This window comes from Canis lupus, chromosome 29 (assembly GCF_048164855.1).
Source record: "Canis lupus baileyi chromosome 29, mCanLup2.hap1, whole genome shotgun sequence".
NCBI lineage: Eukaryota > Metazoa > Chordata > Mammalia > Carnivora > Canidae > Canis > Canis lupus.
This window is the reverse complement of record NC_132866.1, coordinates 35,961,833-35,974,901: the sequence shown is the minus strand read 5'-3', so window position 1 is coordinate 35,974,901 and position 13,069 is coordinate 35,961,833. Positions and strand designations below refer to the sequence as shown.

The following is a 13,069-nucleotide window of genomic DNA, read 5'->3' as shown; positions in this document are numbered from 1 at the left end:
AAAAGAAAAGAAAAGAAAAAAAAGAAAAGAAAAGAAAAGGAAAGAAAAGAAGAAAAACCCTCCTTGCCTTGGGCCAGACCTCCCCTCCTAGCTATTAGCAGCCTGCATGTTATAACACATGGTGCCTCCTCCTGCTGAAGAAGTTAAATTGAGGCCAGTTCTCATTGAATATTCATGCTGCGGATAGAGAACCCCAATCTGTTTGTGTGGATTCTGTCATCCGTGGGGATATTTCTGCATCAGAAACAGAATAACGGAGACTTCTGAGATCCCCAAGTGTCTCCTAAATGGTCATTCTAGCCATTCTCATCTCCCTGCCCCAGAACTTATTAAGGAACCAAGTGTCTGGTTCAATCAAAGGGCCATCCTCTTCCTGCCCACTGTAGCCCTCCACAGTGCTTAGCAAGGACGGCTGCTTCCAGGGGGCCTTGCCCTGAACATTTCAAAAGAGCAGTAGTTTTTAAACACAGTTACATACCGCTTCCCTAGTATCTTGTGCAACTATCTTGTGCATTTTAAGTGAGCCTCTTACCTAAATCATACCCATACAGACCTCTGTCTCCAAAATAAAATTTGCCACATTTTAAAGCCTAGGCAAATTCGAGGTAACAAATGGCCTCAAATGGCCAAATGGAACAAACAATAAGTTCCTCGGTTTGTGTTTCAGCTCCCGAGTTAGCTCCCCAAATGATGAAACTAATTTAATCAATGGTTTGTTGAAGCAGTGGCCCATTTGGTGCTGGAAACAGGAAACAGCGCACATCATTTCTGTCCCTGCCACCATCCCCCCCTGCCCTTGAACCTCAGGATGGGAGCATCTCATAGACAACGCCCTTTGGGTTTGAGAAACAGAGCAGGTCAGAGAATTCTCAGACTAAACTTCAGTACATGGTTTATTGTAGGGACCAATCGGTATAAGTCTGAGAGGACATAGTATAGAGAAGTCAGGATGATCAGAGGCTTCACAACACAATGAGCCCCGTAATCAATGACAGCTAACTTTGGTTGAACATTCTTCTCTGGCCAGGCAACTTTCTAAATGGTTTACACGTTTTTACTCATCTATCTTCACAGGGAAATGATGAAATAGGTACTATTCTTATTATCTGTGTTTTACATGTGAGAATCCTGAAGCACAGAGAAGTAAAGTGCCTGGCCGAAGTCACACAGCTAGTTAGAGGCTAAGTCAAACATTTGGATCCAAGCCTTCCAGCTTCAGAACCCCTGAGCTGAACCACTCTATTCCAACTGTTTCTCAGAATAGAAACTTAAAGTTGACTGTTTTCTTCTTCCTGGCCTCAGAGCTAAAGAAAGAAATGGTCAGAAAATTACCTGAGGGTTGGGATCCCTGGGTGGCGCAGCAGTTTGGCGCCTGCCTTTGGCCCCAGAGCGCGATCCTGGAGACTCGGGATCAAATCCCACGTCGGGCTCCCGGTGCATGGAGCCTGCTTCTCCCTCTGCCTATGTCTCTGCCTCTCTCTCTGTGTGTGACTATCATAAATAATAATAATTTAAAAAAAAAATATATATATATATATAAAAAGAAAATTACCTGAGGGTTCATGGAGAGGGTGGATTGCAGACAACCCTGGGTTTGGGTTTTTCATTTGTTTTTGGAGGGGGACTGGGAAAAAAAATACTTCTTATAATAATTATTATAATGTTTGTCTAGCAGAGAACCTTTGGACACATTTATCTGACTTTCCAGGGCAGGAGTAAACAACAATTAAGGCTCCCATTTATACTTACAGTTATGATGATTTAAGAATCCAGTGAATACCAAAAGCAATTGGTCACAAATGATACACAGAGCAGCAAACCTGGAGGGTGAAGGATTCCTGAACCCATTTAATCCCACTACATCCAATCAGTATGGATTTGTTGATAGAAACATTCTGGTTTCACCCTTTTCAGTATTCTTGATATTTGCTTAGACCCAAGGAACAGGCAGAAATTTCACTGTAATCTACAAAAGCAATCAAGTCATTGGGCTATCTCCACTGCAGAGTTTCAAAGTAACCAATGCCATTTCTCTTTGGAAAGCTGGGATGATTCTGGAGCTTCCAGAGCCTAGATTATAAGCCAGAATATAAGGAGAGACTGAGCCTTATTTACCTTGCTCACTTACATGTTGCAGGTGCCTAGAAACATGCCCAGCAGAGAGTAGGCACTGAATACGCTGAGTAAAAGTCAGTCCGTGAATGAGTTAGGACAATGGAGTTCTCTGTGTCTGGTTCCATTCCTGGTTTGAGGGAAACAGGTAGCACCCTTGTGCAATTTTTTTTCTAGAATTCCTTCTGTGGAATTTATGTTATGAAAGCATAACAGACAAGGGAAATCGTTGCTCAAACTTATACCTCCAAGACTATTTCAGCAGCCCCAGGACTTACTGACTATAATATCAGTATTTGATCAGTGGTTGAAGATGAGAGGTCCATCCACCCAAAGAATGTACCTCAAACTCATTTGCAAAGTCATGCAGTATAATGATTAAGAATTTGATCTTTGGGGTCAGATGTAATTTCAGATCTGAGTTCCACCATTAATAAGCTGCATTCTAAATGTCTCTTAACCTCTGTTCCCTTGTGTTTAAAATCGAGGTATTTTTTTAATGCCTCCAAGGGTTGTCGTAAGAATTATATGAGAACAAGAGGGCTAGCAGAATGCCTGGCTATAAGGAAATGCTGAATGGTGGAAGGGGAGAAGGGCGGGGGGTGGGAGTGAATGGGTGACGGGCACTGGGGGTTATTCTGTATGTTAGTAAATTGAACACCAATAAAAATAAATAAATAAATAAATAAAATTAAAAAAAAAAAGAAAAGGGTGGAGTGAAAACATGGTGAATACCCCTTCATTCTCAGGTTCATTCTCATATAATATTTTTATCACTAAAAGCACACGGGTTAGATGATTACCAATTTTTCTTTTAAACATTCTGTGTCCTCCACAGGTCATTGAACTCTCAGAAAAGAATTATGATATCTTCTAGCAATGTGCCAAGTGAACCCTGGCAAGAGAAGAGCTCATCACCATACCATTGGGAAGTCAGCTGTGTTATGCTCATAAAGAGAATACATTTCACTAAATGAAAGAATGGATGTGGTTTCCAGAAATATTTAGTTTGTTTTTAAGCCAGGAATAGTCATTTCTATTATTCTCAGACTGCCTTTCCAAATAGTTTTAATGACAAGAGCTCTTGACTTTTCTATACCTTGAAGACTCTGATCTAGTGTGTTATCCTAGTATCAACACATTCAGGAGCCTCTTGTACTTTGTGTCCCACTCAGGAATTTTGTTTCCTGTGCTAAGGGGATCTTAGTCACAGAAAATATCTATGCCTATATGGTGATATAAGTCATAAAATATAAAAGATGTGTTGCAGATAAAAATAGTTAATTAGCTTAAAAAGATTATTGCACACACAAGGAATGTCATCCTAAGACACAGACCATTTTTTTAAAGATTTTATTTATTTATTCATGATAGACACAGAGAGAGAGAGAGAGAGGCAGAGACACAGGCAGAGGGAGAAGCAGGCCCCATGCAGGGAGCCCGACGTGGGACTCGATCCCGGGTCTCCAGGATCACACCCTGGGCTGCAGGCGGCACTAAATTGCTGCGCCACCAGGGCTGCCCAAGAGATAGACTATTTGATTCAAGGAGGAAAGGAAGGGAAATGAGGCAAATACTTTTAAATTCATACAATGAATTAGAAGCTAAGATATTTAACCACCAGCATTTACTGAGCTAAACAGGTATGAGCCTCTATGCTAGCACTTTTATGCTCCTGCTCTCTCATATAATCATCGCATCTATTCTCTGACATTGGTGAAGCAGATCCCTCTTTTCCAAGTGAGGAAAGCTTAGCAGAAAAGGGATAACTTGCTCAAGGTCTCCTTATATAAGAAGTGGTGAGTTCAGAACTTAAACTCCCAAGTCTGGATCCAAATTCTAAGGTTTCTCATGCTACCATTTCATGTGCCCTACTGTTGACTTATGCAGAAGGTAAAATCTTGACCCTTATATTGGAAAGAATAGGGGTGTAGGATACAATTTTTTGACCAATTTACAGCCACAGACACTATTAAATAGGACAACTTCATTGCCTCTCTATACCACTGAGATAAAGACGTACCTCAACTTCTCTGTCAAATGAAGAATAAGCTAGATCTTGCTCTAGCTTGAACCAGAGATTAATAGTTTTTTTATTTTTATTTATTTATTCAGAGAGAGCGAGACAGAGGCAGAGACACAGGCAGAGGGAGAAGCAGGCCCCATGCAGGAAGCCCGATGTGGGACTTGATCCTGGGTCTCCAGGATCACACCCCGGGCTGCAGGTGGCGCTAAACCGCTGCACCACTGGGGCTGCCCAGATTAATAGGTTTTAACAGAACTGTGAAATTCTGGAGTCTCCATCTATAATGATTTCGTTGGGTTGTATAGTGGTCCAATTGCAGCTCAGCGGGTTACATAGAGCAAGTTTTCCTTACTCACTCACCATCTACTTCTACCTCATGGCTTCTCTTCCAAAACCTTCTCTGGGTATTTTCTTAAATAGGCTTCATAATCAGAAATATAAAGAGAATCACAGCAATGCCAACTCCACCCCCGGGACTGGTTCCTGAAGGCATGCTTCAGACCCTTCACTTGCTTTTCAGACAAGAGTAGAAATAATTGGGCTGCACTAGGTCTATTTTTATGAAATTATTCTGAAGAACAGCCATTATGTAGGGAAGATTCTACCTTTTCCATCTCCACGGGCTCGCTGAATGAGGACAGCGGTGAGTGAAAAAGTGGTTGTAAGCTTTTAAAACCACCACATCTCACACATAGTTGGTTGTTTACATGCTTCAGTGGGCATGGCCTGGAAGCCCAAACTAAAAAGTAAAATACCCATTACTAGCTCTAATTTATTGACAATTCTTGTCTACGCTGTCCAGGACTATGTGATAGGCTCAGGAAAAAAAATCCTTATAAACATATAAATTTGCATCATAAAATCAAATGTCATGATTATGAAACCATGGGATAGTCTGTCAGTGGGTAGAATATTTGTTTTTATGATGGATCCCAGAGGGGGAGGTAGACCTGTACAGTGCGTGATTTCCCATCTGAGCTCTTCTGTCTCCTGAGATTTGCGGTGACTTCGGTGCCTTTCACTTATACAAGTGATTTAGGGCAAGTGAAGGTGTCCAGGCCAAAGATGTTGGCTCTAATGCTGGTCCTGCTGGCGGAATTCACTCCATTTAGATAAATTCCCTCATCTCTAGACTGTGTGGATGGGACTGGGTGATTTCTTTCTCCAGAAGCCTCAAATTCTAGAGACTCCTTCTTCTACTCCCTCCACCCTCTTCACACACGGGCTTCTTCACCTCTTCCCCTTCCCATGGCAAATGCCACTGGAACCAGGGGTGACCAGGTGAACTGGTGGGGTTGTCAGACTCTAGAACACTGATGGGGCCAATTTCAGCATGAGGCAGGGGCACCATAAGGGGAATGCTCACTTGGGAGTGGAATGCACTTGGAAGTAGCTTTCCTTTCCTGCTCTCAGGCGTGCAGCTGGAGTGGGAAGTGGACCCAAGGCTTGTTCTCTGAACTGCTCTACTCCCTCTTCTTTGACAACAGCCAAGCCCAAGCCCAGTCTCCAGATGCAGTTTAGTGGCCATCTCAGGCATCAGATTGGAAACAATTAAATTTTTTCCCCTGGTCTCTCCTCTCTCTCTCTCCCTGTCCTTCCATTCCCAGGCAGCTGATGGGTGATGGACTGGGTGTAACTAGTTGGGGGAAAATGAAACATTGTACTCCTATAGTCCAGTTGGCTTTACTGAAATTCTGTGGAATGAGACTTCAAGCCCAAACCAACTGCCAAACATGTGGTTTTAGCCATTTATTTTCCATGTGTTCCATTTGGCTGTGCTTTCCCAGAGAAAATTTCAGGGAGGGTGGGGGGTTGGGGCTGGATAGGTGGGAGGCAGATGTTCTGAATTCCTTGGCTTTAACACGACTGTCCCCAAGAATAGCACAGTTACCAATAAGATGGTTTGGAGAACACTCTTTGATTTCAGAAACAAACTAAGCAATTTTATCAGAAGTTAGCTTAGACTCTGATTAATAGAGTTTGCATAATATATAAGCTCTTACCTGACAAACATATGGCAAAAATTCATTTGACTGAATTAATTCACATATAGTATAAATCTCTCTTTCTCAGAGTATCTCTAGTTCTATCACTTTTTCCCCATCTGTTTCTCTCTCTCTCTCTCTCTCTCTCTCTCTCACACACACACACACACTCCCCCCGCCCCACCGTGTGACCATGCAGGGACACAAGGCCTAACATGGAGAGGGACTAAGAGTCTACTCCTTCCCAGCAAGCCATCTGTACCAGGAAGCCTCCTGAGCCAGAGCCCAAAGAAGAAATAGCATAATTGGTCTCAGTTTTTCCTATCCGAAGCCCACATACATGCCCACCTTGTAGCACAGGCATCTGGCTTCTACACCCCGGCATTTCCGCACCCACCAGGAGCTCTGCACCTCAAACCAGTGGCTGCAACTCTGGATAGTGGGTTCTCAAGGACATATCCTGGATGGAGAAAATGTGCAGGCAAGAGGCAGCTGCCCTCGGCGCCCAGGGAGCCCAGAGCGTAGAGCACGCTCCTCTCCAGCAAAGCCTAACTGAACTCCCATCCAGCTCCTCCTGGAGGGCCCTGACCTACCGCTAATGAAACTTGCCGGGTCCTTAGCCTCCCATCCTGTCATGAGAATCCTGTCATTTCCACACCACTGACTGGAGCCTAAATGCTGCTTTGGATACAGAAGAAAGGGAAATAAAGCTGAAAGAATATTCAGCAGCCACTTCCTCAGGCAGTTACAAAAATTCAGCTGGGAGGACGATGTCTGGCTTCCCAGAGAAGAAAGGGGAGGGAGGAAAGACAAAACATTCATGAGCTGTCAAACACCAGAGCTCCTTCAGGAAGGACTTGGTCTCCACAGTGATAGCAAATGCAGGTACATCAAGGACCTTTCGTTTCTCCTAGTGCTCCCTCAGCAGCTCTCAAGCTGTTGCCATTAAGCGACTCTAATGTTCTCTACTGCGCGAGCCTATTTCCAGTACTTAGACGTGGGGTGGTCCTTCCGTCCCAGAACCTGGGCACTGGAGCCTAGTAGAGGCAGTTTGGCCCAGTCCCCTCAGTCACAATGGCTCAGAGTGCAATGACGGGCCAGTACCAAACCCAGTGTGGTTCCCTAGAGCCCAGAGAGGAAGAACTGTGCCAGGGAGCACACTTGGCACCACACCACAGCAGGGCAGAGCTGCGGTGAGGGAAAGGCCCACAGGAGGGAAGATGGCGATGATGTTCCTTGGAGACATTCCCGTTTCTCCCCAGGGCTGACCAGAGGTGCTGGGGACACTGCATTCCTTAGGATGGCAAAGGGTAAAGAAGTCCTTTCCGAAGTGATCACGGGTGCTCCTTACCCCATCTGGCTTCCTCAACCTCCAGGCAGATAATTCGCGGCCCCAGCCAAGATTACATCCGGTATCTATGGTAAAAATATTACACATTCAGAGGAAAGTCTTCGGTGATGCAGAATGGTATACTGTGAAAGGCGAAACTCCTCTCCTGGTCCACCTAACCACCCTCCTGTACTCACTGCTTGCCCTGGCCACAAGTAACCAGGCTCCACGGTCTACCTCATATCCTTCAGGAAATGACTGACACACATGCAGTTGTATCTCAATGTAATACTTTTGAAAGTATTCACAGGGAATCACACAGAGCATCCTGTTTCATCACTTGCTTGTTTAACTTAATATATTTGGACACTTTCCATGTCGGTACACTCACATCTAACTCATTCTTCTTAAGAACCAAATATGGGTGGGGCAGACCATAATTTAATGAGTCCTCTCATTAGTGACCATGAGGTAACTTGCAGTTGTTATCACAAGCCGTGCTGCAGTTAGATTATTTGTACATATATCTTTGTGTACCTATACAGGCATAACTTAGAAGTGGAATCCTTGCCTTAAAAAAGTATGTATATTATAAATTTAGATAGATGAAATCATATTGCTCTCAACAATAGTAACTGAAAGTAAAATGTTGGCTTTTCCACATCCTTGCCAACATGCAGTGTTCACCAGCAGACAAAAATTGTATTTTATTGTTTTACTTTCCATTTCTTTAATTATGAATAAAATTGGGAATATAACCACTCATTATAAATCCTAATCCTATTTTACAATGCCCTATTTGTACACATACAGATACATACCCAGAAACACATTTCCTTCATGAATTACTTGTTCATATCCCTCAGCCATTTTCTTTTGGATTGTTCATTTACTCTTCCTGATCTGTAAGAATATATATATATATACATATATATACACGTGTGTTTATATACATATGTGTGTATATATATATATGAAATTACTATGTCTTTATCATATACCTTCACATTTTTTCCTACTTCATCCTTTGAACTGTTTGTACTTTGTTTACAGTATTATTATAATGCTGAAGTTTTCACATTTTAAAAAATATAACCCAATTTATCAACCTTTTGCTTTATAACATCTGGGTTTTATGTCAGACCCCAAGCACTTTCCCATTCCAAATTATCTTTTAAATTACTGGTATTTTTCTTCCAGCACTATTATTACTTAATTCCTTAATTATAAATTTTTTTTACCCTTTTGGAATTTATTTTGGTGTAAAACATGAGGTGAAGAGCCAACTATATATATTGTTCCCAGATTTCCAGTTGCCCAAATATAATTTATTACATAATCTAATTTTGACTTTTTAATTCCAAATACTATCCTACACGTCAAATTCAAAACATATGCAGTTTATTTCTAGACTCTAATCTGTTCATCGATTTGCTACTTCTACCTTGATTATAAGCTGATTTAATTACTCTAACTTTATTATGCATTTCAATATCTGGTAGGGCTAGTCTTCATAGCTCTTCTTTAATATGTTTTATTTTCAGAACGCCTGGGTGGCTCAGTGGTTGAGCATCTGCCTCTGGCTAAGGCGTGATCTTGGGGTTCTGGGATTGAGTCATAGGGCTCCCTACAAGAAGCCTGCTTCTCCCTTTGCCTGTGTCTCTGCCTCTTGTGAATAAATAAATAAAATCTTTAAAAAAAGATATGTTTTATTTTCAAGGTGGAAAAGTTGCAAGCAGATTTCCCCTTCAAAGGTGATGGCTTGGGTTTGCTTTGAGGGGTAAAGTCCTCTTTTTCTGTGAAAAGCCACTCAAGTGGGTTGTAGGGCTATAGGATACCCACCCACAGCCCAGGAAACAATTCAAATGCAAATCCAAATGCACTCTGTTCCATCTGAAGCCAAAGGTTCTGTTTAGAAATGTAAATTGGGTGAGCACTGGGTGTTATTCTGTATGTTGGCAAATTGAACACCAATAAAAAATAAATTTATTATTAAAAAAAAAGAAATGTAAATGGGGCAGATTTTTTAAAAAGAGATCTAGGTTTCTACAGTTTATATAGCCAACAGAGAAATGTTTCTTCCTAAGTGTGGAATTTTAATGTCCTATTCATATCACGAGCGCATGTGGCACAGGAATGTGTGTCTCTCAGCGGCAGAGATGAAATGGAAGAGCCAGCATGAGAGAGAGGCCTGTGTGGAGGCCTGATGTTCTCCTCACCCAACAGTACCACAGAGAATGTGAAATAGAACAGGCTGGAACTGGTGCAGTCCACCCTGGGCCTGGGCTCTTTGTTCCACAATTGGTATCATGAACAATGAAACACCTTGAATTAGGAAAATGTATATTGGTAAATCTCAGAGTTCTGATTTATTCTAGAGCCTTCAGAGAAACCTTGTAGAGGCCTCATTTAGGCAACAGGCTTAAGCAAGGAAACTTGGGGTGACTGGGTGATGGGTGAGCATGTGATGGGATGAGCACTGGCTGTTATAACCAACTGATGAATTAATGAAAACTACATCCAAAACTAATGATATGTGGGCTAGTTGAATTTAAATAAATCAAAAGCAAAAGAAACTTGATCAAGGTTAAAGGGCCCACAACAACCACGGAGCTGAATGCAAACAGGTTCATGAAGCGACCCACCTCAAAATAGCCATAGGCCCTAACTGACCAATTACACCCAGGTATAGTTCCTAAGATTACCAGAAAGGGGGAGTATTCCATTCCATACATTCCCCATACTCCCTCACCCTGCCCTATAACTGTAGCCGCTCACCACCGCCCACTGCTTCCTTGCAGTGTGTATTCAATAAACTATCTCCTTTTTTCTGCCTTCAGTGAATCCTTTCACTGCCCATACCGTTTGCTGGCTTCTACTCAGTTGGATCACCGCACATTTGGGGGCCCCCATCTGATGGGGAGAGACACCACAAAGACCTTACTCCTGTGGCCTCTTCTCTTCAGGGTAATGAATATTCCCAGTCATCCGCAGGAAAGGAGGTGGGGAAACGTGGATGTTTGGTGGTCTTTAGGGTTTGGGGTCTAGACTCCAGGGAAGAGAGATGTGCTTGAGGGCACTGCCCTGGGGGTGGTTAAGCAGCAAACTGTGGGCTACACTGGAAGGGGAGTGGGGGAAAGAGGTAGACCTTATAGATGACCTCACAGAGGGGCTTTGAAGGCCATCAGAACTACATTTCTGTTTGCATTCTCTCTGCTGTTACTTTCTTCTGAAATCCCCAAGCCTTAGTAAAGCTTTGGGCCATACAACAGGCAATTATGAGGGGATTAAGGGGTGTGACTGTGCCCACCTGGGGGAAACTACTCATGAGGCATCCAACTACAGGGGGGCGAGATCTAGGGAACCAGGGGGTTCAGATGAGTCAGCAGGAAATGAACTGGCAGAGGGCAGAGAGCAATTGGATGGATTTAGGAGTGACAAATATGACTGGTTTCTGTACTACGAGCATTTCCCAGGGAATCCCAGAAATACCTATGTAGGGAAGCCTGGAATACACTGGAATTTCGACAGGCAGTCAAATTTGCTTACTAAGGGGGAAAATGTGGAGCTCCTGAGTGGCTCAGTTGGTTGAGTGTCATTTTATTTTTTAAGATTTTATTTATTTATTTATTTATTTAATTTATTTTCTTATTGGAGTTCAATTTGCCAACATATACCATAACACCGTGCTCATCCATCAAGTGCCACAGTCAGTACCTGTCACCTGAACCCACCCACCCCCCCGCCCACCACCCCTTCCACTACTCCTTGTTCATTTCCCAGAGTTAGGAGTCTCTCATGTGCTGTCTCCCTTTCTGATATTTCCCACTCATTTTCTCTCCTTTCCCCTTTATTCCTTTTCACTATTTCTTATATTCCCCAAACGAATGAGACCATATAATGTTTGTTCTTCTCCGATTGACTTACTTCACTCAGCATAATACCCTCCAGTTCTATCCATGTCGAAGCAAATGGTGGGTATTTGTTGTTTCTAACAGCTGAGTAATATTCCATTGTATACATAGACCACATCTTCTTTATCCACTCATCTTTCAGTGGACACCGAGGCTCCTTTCACAGTTTGGCTATTGTGGACATTACTGCTATAAACATTGGGGTGCGGGTGTCTCGGCTCTTCACTGCATCTGTACCTTTGGGGTAAATCCCCAGCAGTACAATTGCTGGACTGTAGCACAGGTCTATTTTTAACTCTTTGAGGAACCTCCACACAGTTTTCCAGAGTGGCTGCACCAGTTCACATTCCCACCAACAGTGCAAGAGGGCTCCCCTTTCTTCACATCTTCTCCAATAGTTGTTGTTTCCTCTTTTGTTCATATTCCCCATTCTCACTGGTGTGAGGTGGTATCTCATTGTGGTTTTGATGTATATTTCCCTGATGGCAAGTGATGCGGAGCATTTTCTCATGTATGTGTTGGCCATGTCTATGTCTTCCTCTGTGAGATTTCTCTTCATGTCTTTTGTCCATTTCATGATTGGATTTTTTGTTTCTTTGGTGTTGAGTTTAATAAGTTCTTTATAGATCTTGGATACTAGCCCTTTATCTGATATGTGATTTGCAAATATCTTCTCACATTCTGTAGCTTGTCTTTTAGTTTTGTTGACTGTTTCTTTTGCTGTGCAGAAGCTACTTACCTTGATTAAGTCCCAATTGTTCATTTTTGCTTTTGTTTCCCCTGCCTTTGTAGATGTATCTTGCAAGAAGTTGCAATGGCCAAGTTCAAAAAGGGTGTTGCCCGTGTTCTCCTCTAGGATTTTGATGGACTCTTGTCTCACATTTAGATCTTTCATCCATTTTGAGTTTATCTTTGTGTATGGTGCAAGAGAGTGGTCTAGTTTCATTCTTCTGCATGTGGATGTCCAATTTTCCCAGCACCGTTTATTGAAGAGGCTGTCCTTTTTCCAGTGGATAGTCTTTCCTACTTTGTCGAATATCAGTTGACCATAGAGTTGAGGGCCCATTTCTGGATTCTCTATTCTGTTCCATTGATCTATGTGTCTGTTTTTGTACCAGTACCACACTTCTTGATGATCACAGCTTTGTAGTACAACTTGAAATCTGGTGTTGTGATGCCCCCAGCTCTGGTTTTCTTTTTCATTATTCCCCAGCTATTCGGGGTCTTTTCTGATTCCACACAAATCTTAAGATGATTTGTTCCAATTCTCTGAAGAAAGTCCATGATGTTTTGATAGGGATTTCATTAAATGTCTAAATTGCCCTGGGCAGCATAGACATTTTCACAATCTTAATTCTGCAAATCCATGAGCATGGAATATTTTTCCATCTCTTTGTGTCTTCCTCGATTTCTTTCAGAAGTGTTCTCTAGATTTTAGGGTATAGATCCTTTACCTCTTTGGTTAGGTTTATTCCTAGGTATCTTATGCTTTTGGGTGCAATTGTAAATGGGATTGACTCCTTAATTTCTCTTTCTTCAGTCTCATTGTTAGTGTATAGAAATGCCATTGATTTCTGGGCATTGATTTTGTATCCTGCCACACTGCCGAATTGCTGTATGAGTTCTAGCAATCATGAGTCTTTTGGGTTTTCTATGTACAGTGTCATGTCATCGGTGAAGAGGGAGAGTTTGACTTCTTCTT

General features: G+C 42.4%; 2 long non-coding RNA genes across 2 annotated transcripts in view; one reads left to right on the top strand and one right to left on the bottom strand.

The window, feature by feature from the left end:
* LOC140621163 (uncharacterized) overlaps nt 1–3,094 on the top strand; it is a 34,465-nt gene extending 31,371 nt beyond the window's left edge. Inside the window, exon 3 of the long non-coding RNA XR_012020893.1 lies at nt 2,951–3,094. This is a non-coding gene — a long non-coding RNA (uncharacterized lncRNA). The remainder of the gene's footprint in view (nt 1–2,950) is intronic.
* Nucleotides 3,095–4,460: 1,366 nt separating this feature from the next.
* LOC140620603 (uncharacterized) lies at nt 4,461–10,559 on the bottom strand. Its single transcript, XR_012020344.1, has 3 exons — nt 10,316–10,559; nt 8,275–8,356; nt 4,461–7,539 (listed from the first exon to the last, which is right to left on the bottom strand). It is a non-coding gene; the product is annotated as an uncharacterized lncRNA (long non-coding RNA).
* Nucleotides 10,560–13,069: the final 2,510 nt, after the last annotated feature.